The sequence below is a fragment of the Myotis daubentonii genome, chromosome 5 (assembly GCF_963259705.1).
Source record: "Myotis daubentonii chromosome 5, mMyoDau2.1, whole genome shotgun sequence".
Lineage (NCBI taxonomy): Eukaryota > Metazoa > Chordata > Mammalia > Chiroptera > Vespertilionidae > Myotis > Myotis daubentonii.
Window position 1 is genome coordinate 90463152 of NC_081844.1, and position 14296 is coordinate 90477447.

General features: G+C 44.3%; 1 protein-coding gene and 1 pseudogene across 9 annotated transcripts in view; one reads left to right on the forward strand and one right to left on the reverse strand.

Moving 5' to 3' along the window:
• Nucleotides 1-575: 575 nt before the first annotated feature.
• On the reverse strand, nt 576-1316 carry LOC132236164 (ferritin light chain-like; annotated as a pseudogene).
• Nucleotides 1317-13541: 12225 nt separating this feature from the next.
• HMGXB3 (HMG-box containing 3) overlaps nt 13542-14296 on the forward strand; it is a 46893-nt gene continuing 46138 nt past the window's right edge. For 2 of the 9 annotated variants that reach the window (XM_059698890.1, XM_059698891.1), the window contains exon 1: nt 13941-14156. The gene's annotated coding sequence lies outside the window, so the exon portion shown is untranslated. Of the gene's footprint in view, nt 13852-13940; nt 14157-14296 lie in introns of those variants that run through there. The other 7 variants (XM_059698889.1, XM_059698892.1, XM_059698885.1 and 4 more) reach the window with 5 other exon arrangements.

Consider the following 14296-nt stretch of genomic DNA (forward strand, 5'->3'; position numbering starts at 1 on the left):
CTGCATTTTGGTAAGTGAATTTGAGTCACATTTTTTTCATCAGTCAATTGAAGCTAACATCTTATACTGATTAAGAGAATTGGGAGTGGAATTCCTAACTAGAGCGCAACACTTTGTGAGCAATAATCTGCACCTCCATCATCTCCCCATACCTGCAGTGAAGCCTCCTCCCAGATGTCCTCCCCTTTCTACATCTCTCACCTCTTTGGAAGAAGTAGAAGTGTGGATAAAGGGATAAGGACAGTTCTCAGTCTTCCTTTTGCAGTACTTTTCCTCTCAATCTCTACTTTAAGAGAAATTACAAGTGACTGCTCCTAAGGTTTCTTCAGTTGGCTAAATTGTCTCCTTTATGTAGTCTACCTCTGCCCTCCGGTGGCCAGAATATGCTACCACAGTCTATTTCAAAGAACTGGCCTCAGCATGAAGTTCTTCAGTAGGTCTGCAACATTGGAATTACATTATCTGAGCCTATTTGTCCTTTTGTATTATGGTTTTCTTGAAATACTAATAAATGAAACAATGTTTGAGATATAATAGGCAGTCAATAACTCTTAGTTTCCTTTTTTTTGCTGCAAAAATCTTTATTAACATTTGGCTCAAAACATGGGAGAGTTAAAAGGATACCTAATGGTTTCAGGGAGAGGTTCAAACAAGAAGCCAGACACTATGGGGATGCAGAGGGGTCCTCAAAGGCCTCTAGGTTCTAAAGGTTCCTAGTCATCCTTGAGGGTGAGCCATTTGGAAGGATGCTCAACCTGCTCAGCCTTGGGGCTGGCCAGCCTATGGAGGTTAGTCAGGTGGTCACCCATCTTCCGGATGATTTTCACCTCCTCATCCAGGAAGTGGTTCTTCAGGAAGTCACAGAAATGAAGGTCTATGCTGGTAGAACCCAGGGTATGCAGATCCAAAAGGGCCTGGTTCAGGTTTTTCTCCAAGGACATGGCAGCTTCCATGGCATCCTAAGTTTTACCCCACTCATCTTGAGAAGGCTTCTGCACCTTCTGGAAGAAGGCCTTGCCACCACGCTGGTTTTGCATCTTTAAGAGACAGTCAGCACCCTTGTGCTTTTCCTCAGCCAACTCACGGAAGAAATGGCCCATGCCTTCCAGAGCCATATCTTGGTGGCTGAAATAGAAGCTCAGAGAGAGGTAGGTGTAGAAGATGTCATCCCTGACCTTACAGGCACTCTGGCCAAAGACCAGCTACCTCATGTGCAGAACCACGGACACCAGGACTCCAGCCTCCCCGGACATGGGTTCCTGTGGGTCCCGGAGTGCGCCTCCCTCCTGCCTGCCCACTGCATCGTTCCTGGGCATTGTGCAACCCGCCGGTGAGTTTCGAACTGTGCCCCCTGCCTGCAAAGCCCACAGCATTGGCCCCAGCCCTGTGCATCCTGCCAGCAAGCCTTGGACCGATGGTAGCAAAAATGGGAATAACCCCCAAAGGAAAGAAAAGGAGGAATTGCCAGAAAGGGAACTAAATGAAATAGAGGCATGCAATATGTCAGAAAAAGAATTCAGAGTAATGGTCATACAGTCCATAAACCAGATGAGAAAATCAACAACTTATGTAAGAATCAAGAGGAAATCAAGAGTGATATAGCGACAATAAAAAAAAACACGATGGAAGGTTTCAACAGTAGTCTAGAGGAAGGGGAGGACCAAAACTAGTGAGTTAGAAAATAGGGCAGAGAAACACACCCAATCTGAACAGCAATTGAAGAAAAAAATTAGAAAGCAGGAGGAGAGTCTAAAGGAGTTTTGGGACAACATGAAACAAAGTAACATATGTGTAATAGGGGTGCCAGGATGACAAGAAGGGGAGCAAGGATTAGAAAACCTATTTGAAGAAATAATGAAAGAAAACTTTCCTGATTTGTGGAAGAAAAACGTCACACAAGCACAGAGAGTCCCAAACAAGATGAACCCAAAAAGATCCACACCAAGAAATGTAATTACAAAGGCAAACGTTAATGACAAAGAAAGAATCTTAAGGGCTGCAAGAGAGAGACAGAAAGTTACAAAGGAACTCCCATTAGACTATCAAATGATTTTTCAACAGAAACACATTAGGTCAGAATGGAATGGAATGAAGTATACAAAGCATTGCACAGCAAGGGGCTGAACCCAAGAATACTCTATCCAGCAAGGCTATCATTCAAAATTGAAGGGGAAATCAGGAGCTTCACAGACAAAAAAAGGCTAAGGAAGTTTATGACTACTGAGCCAGCAATGCAAAAAATGCTAAAGGGACTATTGTAAAAAGAAGAAATAGAAAGGCAAGAAGGAACACAGGCACAAAGAATAAAAGTGGCTACAAATAAGTACCTATCAATAATAACCTTAAACGTAAATGGAATAAATGTTCCAATCAAAAGATATCGAGTGGCTGAATGGATAAGGAAGTATGACCCATATATATGCTGTCTACAAGAGACTCACCTCAGAACAAGGGACTCACACAGACTGAAAGTAAAAGGAATGGAAAAATATCTTTCAGGCAAATGGAAATGATAAAAAATCTGGGGTAGCAGTACTTATATCTGAGAAAATAGACCTCAAAGTGAAGGCCATAACAAGAGATAAGGAGGGCCACTTCATAATACTAAAGAGATTGATACAACAAGAGGATATAACTCTGGTAAATATATATGCTCCCAATGCAGGAGCACCCAAATACATTAAAAAATAATAATAAATTTTAAAAAAAACAACTTCTGGAAGATATCAAAGGAGAGATCAGTAGCAATACAATCATAGTAGGGGACTTTAATACCCCGTTGACATTACTGGATAAATCCTCTAGATCAGCGGTTCTCAACCTGTGGGTTGCGACCCCTTTGGGGATCGAATGACCCTTTCACAGGGGTCGCCTAAGACCATAGGAAAACATATATAATTACATATTGTTTTTGTTATTAATCACTATGCTTTAATTATGTTCAATTTGTAACAATGAAATTGGGGGTTACCACAACATGAGGAACTGTATTAAAGGGTCACAGCATTAGGAAGGTTGAGAACCACTTCTCTAAACAAAAAATCAGCAAAGAAACAGCAATCCTAAATGACTCAGTAGATCAGATAGACTTAATTGACATCTTCAGAACATTTCACCCCCAAGCTACAGAATATACTTCTCAAGTGCACATGGGACATTTTCAGAGATTGGTCTATCTCTGAAAATGTCCCATGTGCACTTGAGAAGTATATTCTGGCAAAGTCTTTCTAAATTCAAGAAGATTGAAATATCAAGCACCTTCTCAGATCACAATGGCATTATATTAGAAATCAACTACAATAAAAACAATAAAAAAAATTCAAATACTTGGAGGCTAAATAGCATGCTATAAAACAGTGATTGGGCTACCAAAGAGATCAAAGAAGAAATTAGAAACATCCTGGAAACAAATGAAATGAAAACAATACAATCCAAAATCTATGGGACACAGTGAAAGCAGTCCTGAGAGGGAACTGCATAGTAAAGATCAGAGCAGAAATAAATGACATAGAGACCAAATAAACAGTACGAAAAATCAATAAAACTAAGAGCTGGTTCTTTGAAAGGATCAACAATATTGATGAATCCCTAGCCAGGCTCAACAAGAAGCAGAGAGACAGGACCCCAATAAACAAAATCAGAAGTGAAAGGCAAAATAACAACAGAAGCCTCAGAAATACAAAGGATTGTAAAAAAAAAAAAATACTATGAACAACTCTATTCCAACAACCTGGTCAACCTAGAAGAAATTGACATATTCCTAGAAAAATACAACCTTCCAAAACTCAATCAGGAAGAATAAAAAAATCTGAATAGGCCGATAACTATGGAGGAAATTGAAGCAGTCATCAAAAAACTTCCAGCAAACAAAAGCCCTGGGCCAGATAGCTTCACAGCAGAGTTTTACTGAACATTCAAAGAACTAAAACCTATCCTCCTCAGACTAGTCCAAAAAATTCAAGAGGAAGGAACACTTCCAAGCTCTTTCTATGAAGCCAACATTATCCTAATCCCAAAACCATAAAGACACTACAAAGAAAGAGAATTAAAAGCCAATGTTTCTGATGAATATAGATGCTAAAATCCTCAACAAAATTCTAGCAAATTGGATCCAGCATTACATTAGAAAGATCATACACGTATGACCAAGTGGGATTTATTCCAGGGTGCAAGGACAGTACAATATCCACAATTCAATAAACATGGTATATCACATAAATAAACAGATAAGAATCATGCCCTAGCCAGTTTGGCTCAGTGGGTAGAGCGTAGGCCTGCGAACTGAAAGGTCCCAGGTTCGATTCTGGTCAAGGGCACATGCCTGGGTTGTGGGCTTGATCCCCAGTGGGAGACTGGCAGGAGGCAGCTGATCCATGATTCTCTCTCATCATGGATATTTCTCTCTCTCCCTCTTCCTTCTTCTCTGAAATCAATAAAAATATTTTTAAAAAATCTTCAATGAATCATCTTGGAAAAAAAAAAGAATCACATAGTCATATCAATTGATGCAGAAAAAGCATTTGACAAAATCCAACATCCTTTCTTGATAAAAACCCTCAGCAAAGTGGGAATATAGGTATCATATCTCAACATAATAAAAGCCTTATATGACACAACTACAGCCAACATAATACTCAATGGCAAAAACTAAAACCATTTCCCCTAAGAACAGGAACAAGACAGGGATGCCCACTTTCACCAGTCCTGTTCAACATAGTACTGGAAGTGCTAGCCATAGCAATTAAACAACAAGAAGAAATAAAAAGTATCCAAATTGGAAAAGAAGTAAAACTGTCATTATTCACAGATGACATGATATTGTACATAGAAAATCCTAAAGACTCCATAAAAAAACTATTAGACTTAATAAATGAATTTGGCAATGTAGCAAGATACAAAATTAACACTCAGAAATCAATGGCTTTTTTATACACCAATAATGAACTTACAGAAAGAGAGATTTTAAAAAATCCCACTTACCATTGCAACAACAAAAAAACGAAGATACCTATGAATAAACTTAACTAAGGAGGTAAAAGACCTGTACAGTGGGGCCTTGACTTACGAGTGTCCCAACTAACGAGTTTCTCGAGATACGAGCTGTCTCCTGGCCAATTTTTTGCTTTGAGTTGCGAGCTAAAATTCGGGTTACGAGCCAGCTTCAGATACCCCACCACTAGTTGGCACAACGAACATCACAGTGAACGCCACAACATCAGCCCAGAATCATGTGTCTCACTCGTTCACTTTAAGTGGTTAGCTCTTAGTTGAAGCATCAGTGTTGTGCTCACAGTTACTTTGCAAAACTTGGTTTTTTCAACCATGGATCTGAAGAAAGTAAGTGCGAAGGACAGTGCTGAGAAGAAGAAGCGGATGATGTGTATTGAATTAAAGAAAGAAATTATCGAAAAACATGACCAAGGTGTGCATGTGATCGACTTGGTGAAGCAGTACGAGCGTAGCACGTCTACGATCTGCACCACACTGAAGCAGAAGGGTGTCGATACAGGCTACAACTCCAGCCAAGGGCGTTAAAATAATTTCTAAACAGCGGACATCTATCCATGAAAACACGGAGAAGCTGGTAATGGTGTGGTTAACGGAGAAGCAGCTCCCAGGAGATACCGTGACAAAGGCTATAATCTGCGAGAAGGCACGAGCTATTTATGCTGATTTGCTGCAAAAGGCCCCAGGCACTTCAGTGGACGAGGCATCGGGCGAGCTATTAAAGCCAGTCGGGGCTGGTTCGAAAATTTTAAAAAGAGGACCGGCATTCACTCCGTTGTCAGACATGGTGAGGAGGTTATCTCTATAAGTGAGATAAAGGAAATGTTGGGAATGTGGGAGAAACTTTCAGACTTTATTCAAAAGAAACACCCAGAAAAAATTGCAACTGGGCGTGCGACGGAGCTATTTAATGACACTTGCCTAACTCGTTTCAGAAATATTCTGAAAGGGAGGATAAAACATCTCATTGGACAGGTTTTTATCGAAAACTCCTGTAGATGAAAGTGATGAAAGCGTGGCAAAAAGGGCAAAAATCAGCAAATAAGGTTCAGTTATTCAGTTCAGCCTTTCTCCTCCAACTCCATCAGCATCTTTAAGTCGTTTGATCTCCAAGGCAAATGCTGTACATTAAACTTAATAAAACAAGTTTATTGCACTACAGTCTATTGTTCAGTATTGTGTTTTTACACAATATTCGTTATTTTAAAACTAGGGGCCCGGTGCACGAAATTCGTGCACTGGGTGTGTGTGTGTGTGTGTGGGGGTGTCCCTCAGCCCAGCCTGCCCCCTCTCACATACTGGGAGCCCTCAGGCGTTGACCCCCATCACCCTCCAATCGCAGGATCGGCCCCTTGCCCAGGCCTGACGCCTCTGACAGAGGCGTCAGGCCTGGGCAGGGGACCCTCATTTTCCCCCATCACTGGTTCTGCCCCCAGCCCAGGCCTGATGCCTCGGCCAGAGGCATAGACCCCCATCACCCTCCGATCGCCTGATCGGCCCCTTGCCCAGGCCTGACGCCTCTGACCCAGGCTTCAGGCCTGAGCAAGGGGACCATCATATCCCTCCAATCCCAGCTCCGCCCCCCGCCAAGGCCTGATGCCTCGACCAGAGGAGTTGACCCTCATCACCCTCCGATCACCAATCACCGGATCGGCCCCTTGACCAGGCCTGAGGCCTCCGGCAGAGGTGTCAGGCCTGGGCAGGGGACCCCCAGCTCCCCGCGGTTGCAGGCTCCGCCCCTGCCCAGGCCTAACGCCTCTGGCTGAGGCGTCCGGCCCGGGCAGCGGGGACCCGCAGCTGCAGCGGCCCCACGATCGTGGGCTTCGCTTTAGGCCCAGGCAAGGGACCCCTAGCTCCTGGGACTGCCAGCTTCGACCGTGTCCAGCTCCCATCGCTGGCTCCACCCCTACTTCCTGCTATCACTGGCCAGGGCGGCAAAGGCGCCTGATTCTCCGATCATGACTGGGGGGCAGGGCAAAGGCGTTCCCAGGGCCGCCTTTGCCCTGCCCCCCACCTCTTAGCTCCCCCCTCGGTTTCAGATCACTGTCAGTGGCAGGGGGCTTCTTCCTGCTTTCCCTTTCGCCTCCCTGCATTGTGCCTACATATGCAAATTAACCGCCATCTTGTTGGCAGTTAACTGCCAATCTTAGTTGGCAGTTAATTTGCATATAGCCCTGATTAGCCAATGAAAAGGGTATCGTCGTACGCCAATTACCATTTTTCTCTTTTATTAGATAGGATACATTTTTCTTATTTAAAAACATTTAACAAAACAATTGCGGTGTTTTTTTGGGTGTCCAGAACGGATTAATGGCATTTCAATTCATTGTAATGGTGAAAATTGATTTGACATACGAGTAATTTGAGTTATGAGCTTCGTCACGGAACGAATTAAACTCGTAAGTCAAGGCCCCACTGTATTGGAAAAACTACAAGACACTGAAAAAAGAGATAGAGGAAGACATAAACAAATGGAAGAATATACCATCCATATTCATGGATTGGTAGAATCAACATCATTAAAATGTCCAGACTACCCAAAGCAATCTATAGATTCAATGCAATCCTCATTAAAATACCAACAGCATATTTTACAAACCTAGAACAAGCTCTCCAAAAATTCATATGGAATAAAAAAAGGCCTTGAATAGCCACAGAAATCCTGAGAAGAACAAAGTAGGAGGGATCTCAGTACCAGATATCAAGCTATATTATAAAGCCACTGTCCTCAAAACTGCCTGGTACTGGCACAGGAACAGACATATAGACCAATGGAACAGAACAGAGAACCCAGAAATTGACCCAAGCCAGTATGCTCAATTAATATTAGGAGGCAAGAGCATACAATGGAGTCAAAACAGTCTCTTCAATAAATGGTGTTGGGAAAATTGGATAGATACATGCAAAAAAATAAAAAATAAAAAAATAAACTTGACCACCAACTTACACTATACACAAAAATAAACTCAAAATGGATAAAGGACTTAAATGTAAGGTGGGAAACCATAAAAATCTTAGAGGAAACCACAGACACCAAAATCTCAGACATATGTTGTAGCAATACCTTCACCAATATAGCTCCTAGGGTAACGGAAATTAAAGAGAAAATAAACAAATGGGACTACATCAAAATAAAAAGCTGCACAGCAAAAGAAATCATCAACAAAACAATAAGAAGACTCACTGCATGGGAGAACATATATGCCAATGTTATCTCTGATAAGGGCCTAATCTCCAAAATTTACAGGGAACTCATACAACTTAACAAGAGGAAGATAAACAATCCAATTAAAAAATGGGCAAAGGACACTTTCCGAAAGAAGACATACAGAAGGCCAAGAGACATATGAAAAATTGCTCAAAGTCACTAATCATCCAAGAGATGCAAATCAAAATGACAATGAGGTACCATCTCACACTTGTCAGAATGGCTATCATCAACAAATCAACACACAACAAGTGCTGGCGAGGATAAAGAGAAAAAGGAAGCCTCATGCACTGTTGGTGGGAATGCAGACTGGTGCAGCCACTGTGGAAAACAGTATGGAGTTTCCTCAAAAAATTAAAAATGGAAATCCCATTTGACCCAGTAATCCCACTTTCATGTTCGTAGCAGCACAATTTACAATTGCTAAGATTTGGAAACAGCCTGAGTGCCCATCAGGAGATGAGTGAATTAGAAAACTGTGGTACATCTACACAATGGAATACTATGCTGCTGTGAAAAAGAGGGAACTCTTACCATTTGCAACAGCATGGATGGACCTGGAGAGCATTATGCTAAGCAAAATAAGCCAGTTGGAGAAAGATAAATACCACATGATCTCACTCATTTGTAGACTATAATGAATAACATAAAATGATGAACAATAATAGAGACAGAGAAGCATTGAACTGACTGTCAAATCTCAGAGGGAAGGCAGGGGTGGGGGGTGAGTGGGGTGTAAGAGATCAACCAAAGAACTTGTATGCATACATATAAGTATTACCAATAGACACAGACACTAGGGGGGTGAGGGCATGTGCTGGGGGGTGGGAGTGGCTGGGGAGAGGTCAATGGGGAAAAAAATAATATTGTAATAGGTATGTATGTACAGGCCGGGGTAGGGGGGATACTTGAAATATCAGGGGGACCACTCTGTAAAGTATATGATTGTCTAATCACTATGTTGTACACCTGAAACTAATACAGAATAATATTGAATGTGAAAAAAATAAAAACATCCCCATTTTGCCAAAAAAAGAAAATCAAACCAAAAACTACTTTTTTGAAAATTAAAAAAAAAAAAGTCCTCAAGTGGAGTTAATGAGACCAGTGGGTAGGGAGAAGCCAGAGAGGGCATGACAAAGACAGCAGATTAAAAAGGATTAATAACCTCTCAGTTTAAAAAACAATGCATCACACAAAACCCTAATGCCCAGTAGAATCAAAGGTTTAGCCAATGTAAACCTGACTGCAAAAGCTCTCTTTTGGTATCATTTCTGTCTACTGGGCTCTAATTCATATGATAGGTGAAATGAGTTAAGAATGTCAGTTATTTTTTAAAGCAAATTTAAGCATATATTTACTGAATACTACTAATGCAAAGCACTTAGACACCTTTAATACTAAAATCTTGTGTGTATAAATGGAGACTCCTGCAATGATGTTCATTGGAAGGAAACAGTTTAACTTTATATATTAGAATTCTTCATTATCAAAGAACATGCTATAACCTGGATTAGAATAATATATTAAGCAATGATATTCATGGAAACTTTTTGCAAATTCTCCTAAATAGAGGAAACACTACCTTATCTCCAAGTCATTTTCTAGTAGAATCAATGCTTCATACAAATTAAAAAGGTGGCTTTGCATATTACAGGTATGTATCAATGTATACACAAGTGTTTATTGAAGTACCTGTGATGTGCCCAGCACTGTATTAGACACCATTAAGGTCACAAAAGACTAACTGATCCCTGCTCTCATGGAGCTTTCAGTCTAGATCAGCAGTTCTCAACCTGTGGGTCGCGACCCCTTTGGTGGTCGAACGACCCTTTCACAGGGGTCGCCTAAGACCACCCTGCATATCAGATATTTACATTACGATTCATAACAGTAGCAACATTACAGTTATGAAGTAGCAACGAAAATAATTTTATGGTTGGGTCACAACATGAGGAACTGTATTTAAAGGGCCAGAAGGTTGAGAACCACTGGAGATAAAGAGCCACAGAACATTGATAAAACATTTAAGTGCTTAACTGAGTGGTAGAGACAAAAAGTGCTGAGGAATTGAGGGAAAGAAGGGTAAGGTAAGTACTAGAATCTCAAGAATGCTAGAAGAAAGAGGACTCACATTCTTTAAGAATGTGTGGCCTAGCTTGGTGGAGAGAAGGACCAGGCAGCCTGGCAAAGGCAAACTCAATGGAGTGAAAGGAAATAAACACGATCCAGCTGTAGCAGTTTTGGTAATTGCTTGCTTAGACCTTTTATCATGAAACTCCTCAAAGGACAAGAAAAACTGCTGTGGCATTATGCTGACTGCCTCTTCTGAGGAATGGCTTCTACCACCACCTCCACACATCTATCTATTCATGTCGTCCTCTATGTGTTAAGTATTTTGTTCGATGCCAGCCATACAGAAATGGAGTATAGTGCCCACCTTTGAGGAGCTTACCAGGGAAAAAGAGAAGACAAAACTGAAGTGTATGGAATGCTATCAGAAAGGTTACAAAGTACTATGACTAGAGCAGCCGTGGGCAAACTACGGCCTGCGGGCCGGATCCGGCCCATTTGAAATGAATAAAACTAAAAAAAAAAAAAAAAAAAAAAGACCGTACCCTTTTATGTAATGATGTTTACTTTGAATTTATATTAGTTCACACAAACACTCCATCCATGCTTTTGTTCTGGCCCTCCGGTCCAGTGTAAGAACCCATTGTGGCCCTTGAGTCAAAAAGTTTGCCCACCCCTGGACTAGAGCATAGAAGTAGGGATGATCAACTGGGTAAGGATATTTCCTTCATGAGATAGAAGGAAATATATGTAAAGGCAATGAAGTACTATAGGAAAAAATAAGTCCTTGAACACAAAAACCACAGAAAGGCCTAAAAAGGAATTTAGGTTGATAATGGGACAATTAGAGGCCCTTATGAGTTAATTTTTAAAAATGATATGATCAGAGTTGTACTTTACAAAGAGTCCTTTGGTTGCAAAGTGGAGAATCTAATGTAAAGTCCAGTTTCCTAAGAAGTGGCGCTAAATCTAAAGGCTAGTCTAGCAGGCCACATAGAGTTTGGAATGTTCATTTGAGTCCACAGGATCTTAAGCAAGAAGAAAGATGACTGCTGTGTGAAAAATAGAACTGAAGGTGTCACGGAAAAAGCAGGGAGACCCGTTAGAAGGCTGCTGCAGGAGACCAGATGTGGGATAATGCTGGCTTGGATTAGAGTAATTGTGGAGATGGGAGGAAGTAGTCATTTCAGGGCTATGTTTTTGCAGATCTTGCTGATGGACTAGATGTGAAGTGCATGAGTCAGGGATAACGCCCAGATTTCTGGCTTGAGCACTGAGCAATCCAGTGGATGGTGGTGCCACTCACTGAGATGAGAACCAGTTATTGAGGATCTACTTCATAAACATAATTTGTTAATTTACATGCTTAGTGCAGCTTATGGTACATGTGGCAGGATTGGAATTCAACCCCAGGTAAGGCTCACCAGTGTTCTTAATACTATAGAGTGTTATATAGCTTGTTCTGGGAATTGACATGGACAGAGAATGAAGCAAGAGGCAAACCAAAGTGTTGCAGGTCCAAAACCAAGAAATTTGATTTATAGTCTAAGTGAACAAAAAGACTCTGGAGGGTTGTTTGTTTTTTTTAAAAAAAAAAAATATATATATTTTTTATTGATTTTTCAGAGAGGAAGGGAGAGGGACAGAGAGCCAGAAACATCGATGAGAGAGAAGCATCGACCAGCTGCCTCCTGCACACCCCCCACTGGGGACGTGCCCACAACCAAGGTACATGCCCTTGACCGGAATCAAACCCAGGACCCTCCAGTCCACAGGCTGACGTTCTGTCCACTGAGCCAAACCGATCAGGGCTCTGGAGGGTTTTAAGCAGGGAGTGGCTAATCAGATTACAGTGCAAAAAGCTCAGTCTGGCTATCGTGTGGAGAATAGAGTGTAGAGGGACAAGAGGGAAGTGGGAAGAAATTGCATCAGTCCAGGCAGGAAGGATATGATGGTGACTAGCAGAAGGTTGGGTGACAGTGGTAGCTAGACAAGAGTAGGCATTTTGGAAACACATTTGCAAGACAGCAATGGTAGTGGGTGGGTGGAAGTGGAAGAGGGCATAGAGGGCATAAATGGTGTTGGAGAAAAATAAAATCTATACTAATAAAAGGGTAATATGCTAATTAGACCGGGAGACCTTCAGGACAAAGCCATGGTGGCGGGCCAAGGCAGAGGCGGTTAGGGGCAATCAGGCCAGGAGGGGAGGGCAGTTGGGAGTGATCAGGCCAGCGGGGAGGGGGACAGTTGGGGGTGAGCAGGCTGGTAGGCACAGTGGTTAGGGGCGAGCAGGCAGGCAGGCGAGCGGTTAGGAGCCAGGGGTCCCGGATTATGAGAGGGATGTCCGACTGCCGGTTTAGGCCTGATCCCTGTGGGCAGTCGGACATCCCCCAAGGGGTCCCAGATTGGAGAGGGTGCAGGCCGGGGTAAGTGACTCCCCCCCAAACCACCCCCCCCACACACACACACACGAATTTCATGCACCGGGCCACTAGTAAATATATTAAAAAGATAGTGAGGAACGTGCAGGGACTTGAACAAATGTGGGACAATCATCTGTGACATGGGCGGGAAAGGACAATACAATCCACATCTGATTCCGGAGCCTCCCCATAGGGTCCTTCAGTTCAGTTTGAAGCACTCCAGGAAACTCACAACCGTAACTGTGCGGGGAGCGGGGACAGGGATGGGTTGAGGGCAGAACGCCGCAGTGAGGAGGACGGCTTGGTGCAACACTAAGGAGAACCCTATCCTGAAGGAGCCGGCACTGACTGAGGAGTGAAGTGGTGCCTTAAATCCTTCACTCTCGGCACAGCCCCGCCCGTTACCTGAAAGCCCTACATCAATGCCTGGGGGCTGGGCAGCAGGGACCTCCCACAGCGGGCGATTGTAGCTTCCTCCTCCTCCCAGAACTTCCGGCCGGAAGCAGTCCGTCCGCATTAGCGGTCCCCTCTACATCTATTAGCAGTTCCTATGGGCCCGCCCCTCAGCTGGGGCTGGACTGCTGCGCTTGCGCAAGGGGTGCACGCAAGCACTCGGGTGGCCGCTTCCGGTGCGCCGCGAGGGCCGCCGGGACGGGTCTCCCAGGCGATTCGAGGTTACTGTTGCTGCTACTGCTGCTGCTACTGCTACAGCTGCTGTCGCCCCCAGCACCGACCGGGTGCCGCGGCGACGCCCGCGTTTCTGCTGTCTTCCTCGGGCTCCCCGGGGCCTGACCCCGGGGCCCTCTGCAGGCGTCGCTGAAGAGCCTGCGGAGTAACCTGTGCTCCTACACCTGCCCTCCAAGACCTCCTATCGCGACTCGGAGGAGGAGGAGGAGCAGCGAAAGGGGCTGTCGCGACTCCGCGCCGTGTGTCGCCGGGCGGGGCCGCGGGGCCTGGGCTCCTCCAGCCCCCGGGATGCGCGCGCGAGCCCTCGCCTCCACTTCCTTGTTGCCACTGTCACGACTGGAGCCGCCTCTCGCCGACAGCGGGGAGCGCGAGGGCGCAGGCCAGCCCGCTCGTCGAGCCCCCGGGCCGGGTGCCTCCGGGAATGTGAGCCGCGCGGCGTCCACGCTCCTCGGGGTAAGTCCCGCCCTTGAGCGCCGCGCTGCACCGCGCCGCGACCGGCGAGGCGACCTCGAGCCGGGTGGGGTGGCTCCGGTGCCCGTGCCTTCTGCAGAGTAGGAGCTGTGAGCCGTAGTCTCCCGCGTTCGCATTCGGTACCTTTGGGATATGTGGGACGCAGAGAGGGGAAGAAACTCGTCCAGAGTCAAACCGTGTCCAAAGCTGAGCCGTCAGCGCTGTCGCACGAGGTTGGGAGGAGGGTATGATGGGGCAGTGGAAGTGTTTCGCAAATTTCAAGGACTGCCCGTAACTCTGCTTTGCAGGTGAGAAAACTGAGACTTAGAGTAAGTAGATTGCCCAAGGTCATAGAGCTCTGCGGGCGCTGTTAAAATGTGTAACTGAAATTAGAATCCTGTTTTTCTGCCCTTCCAAGCCCTTGGTTTTAACCTTTATATTGTCCTGC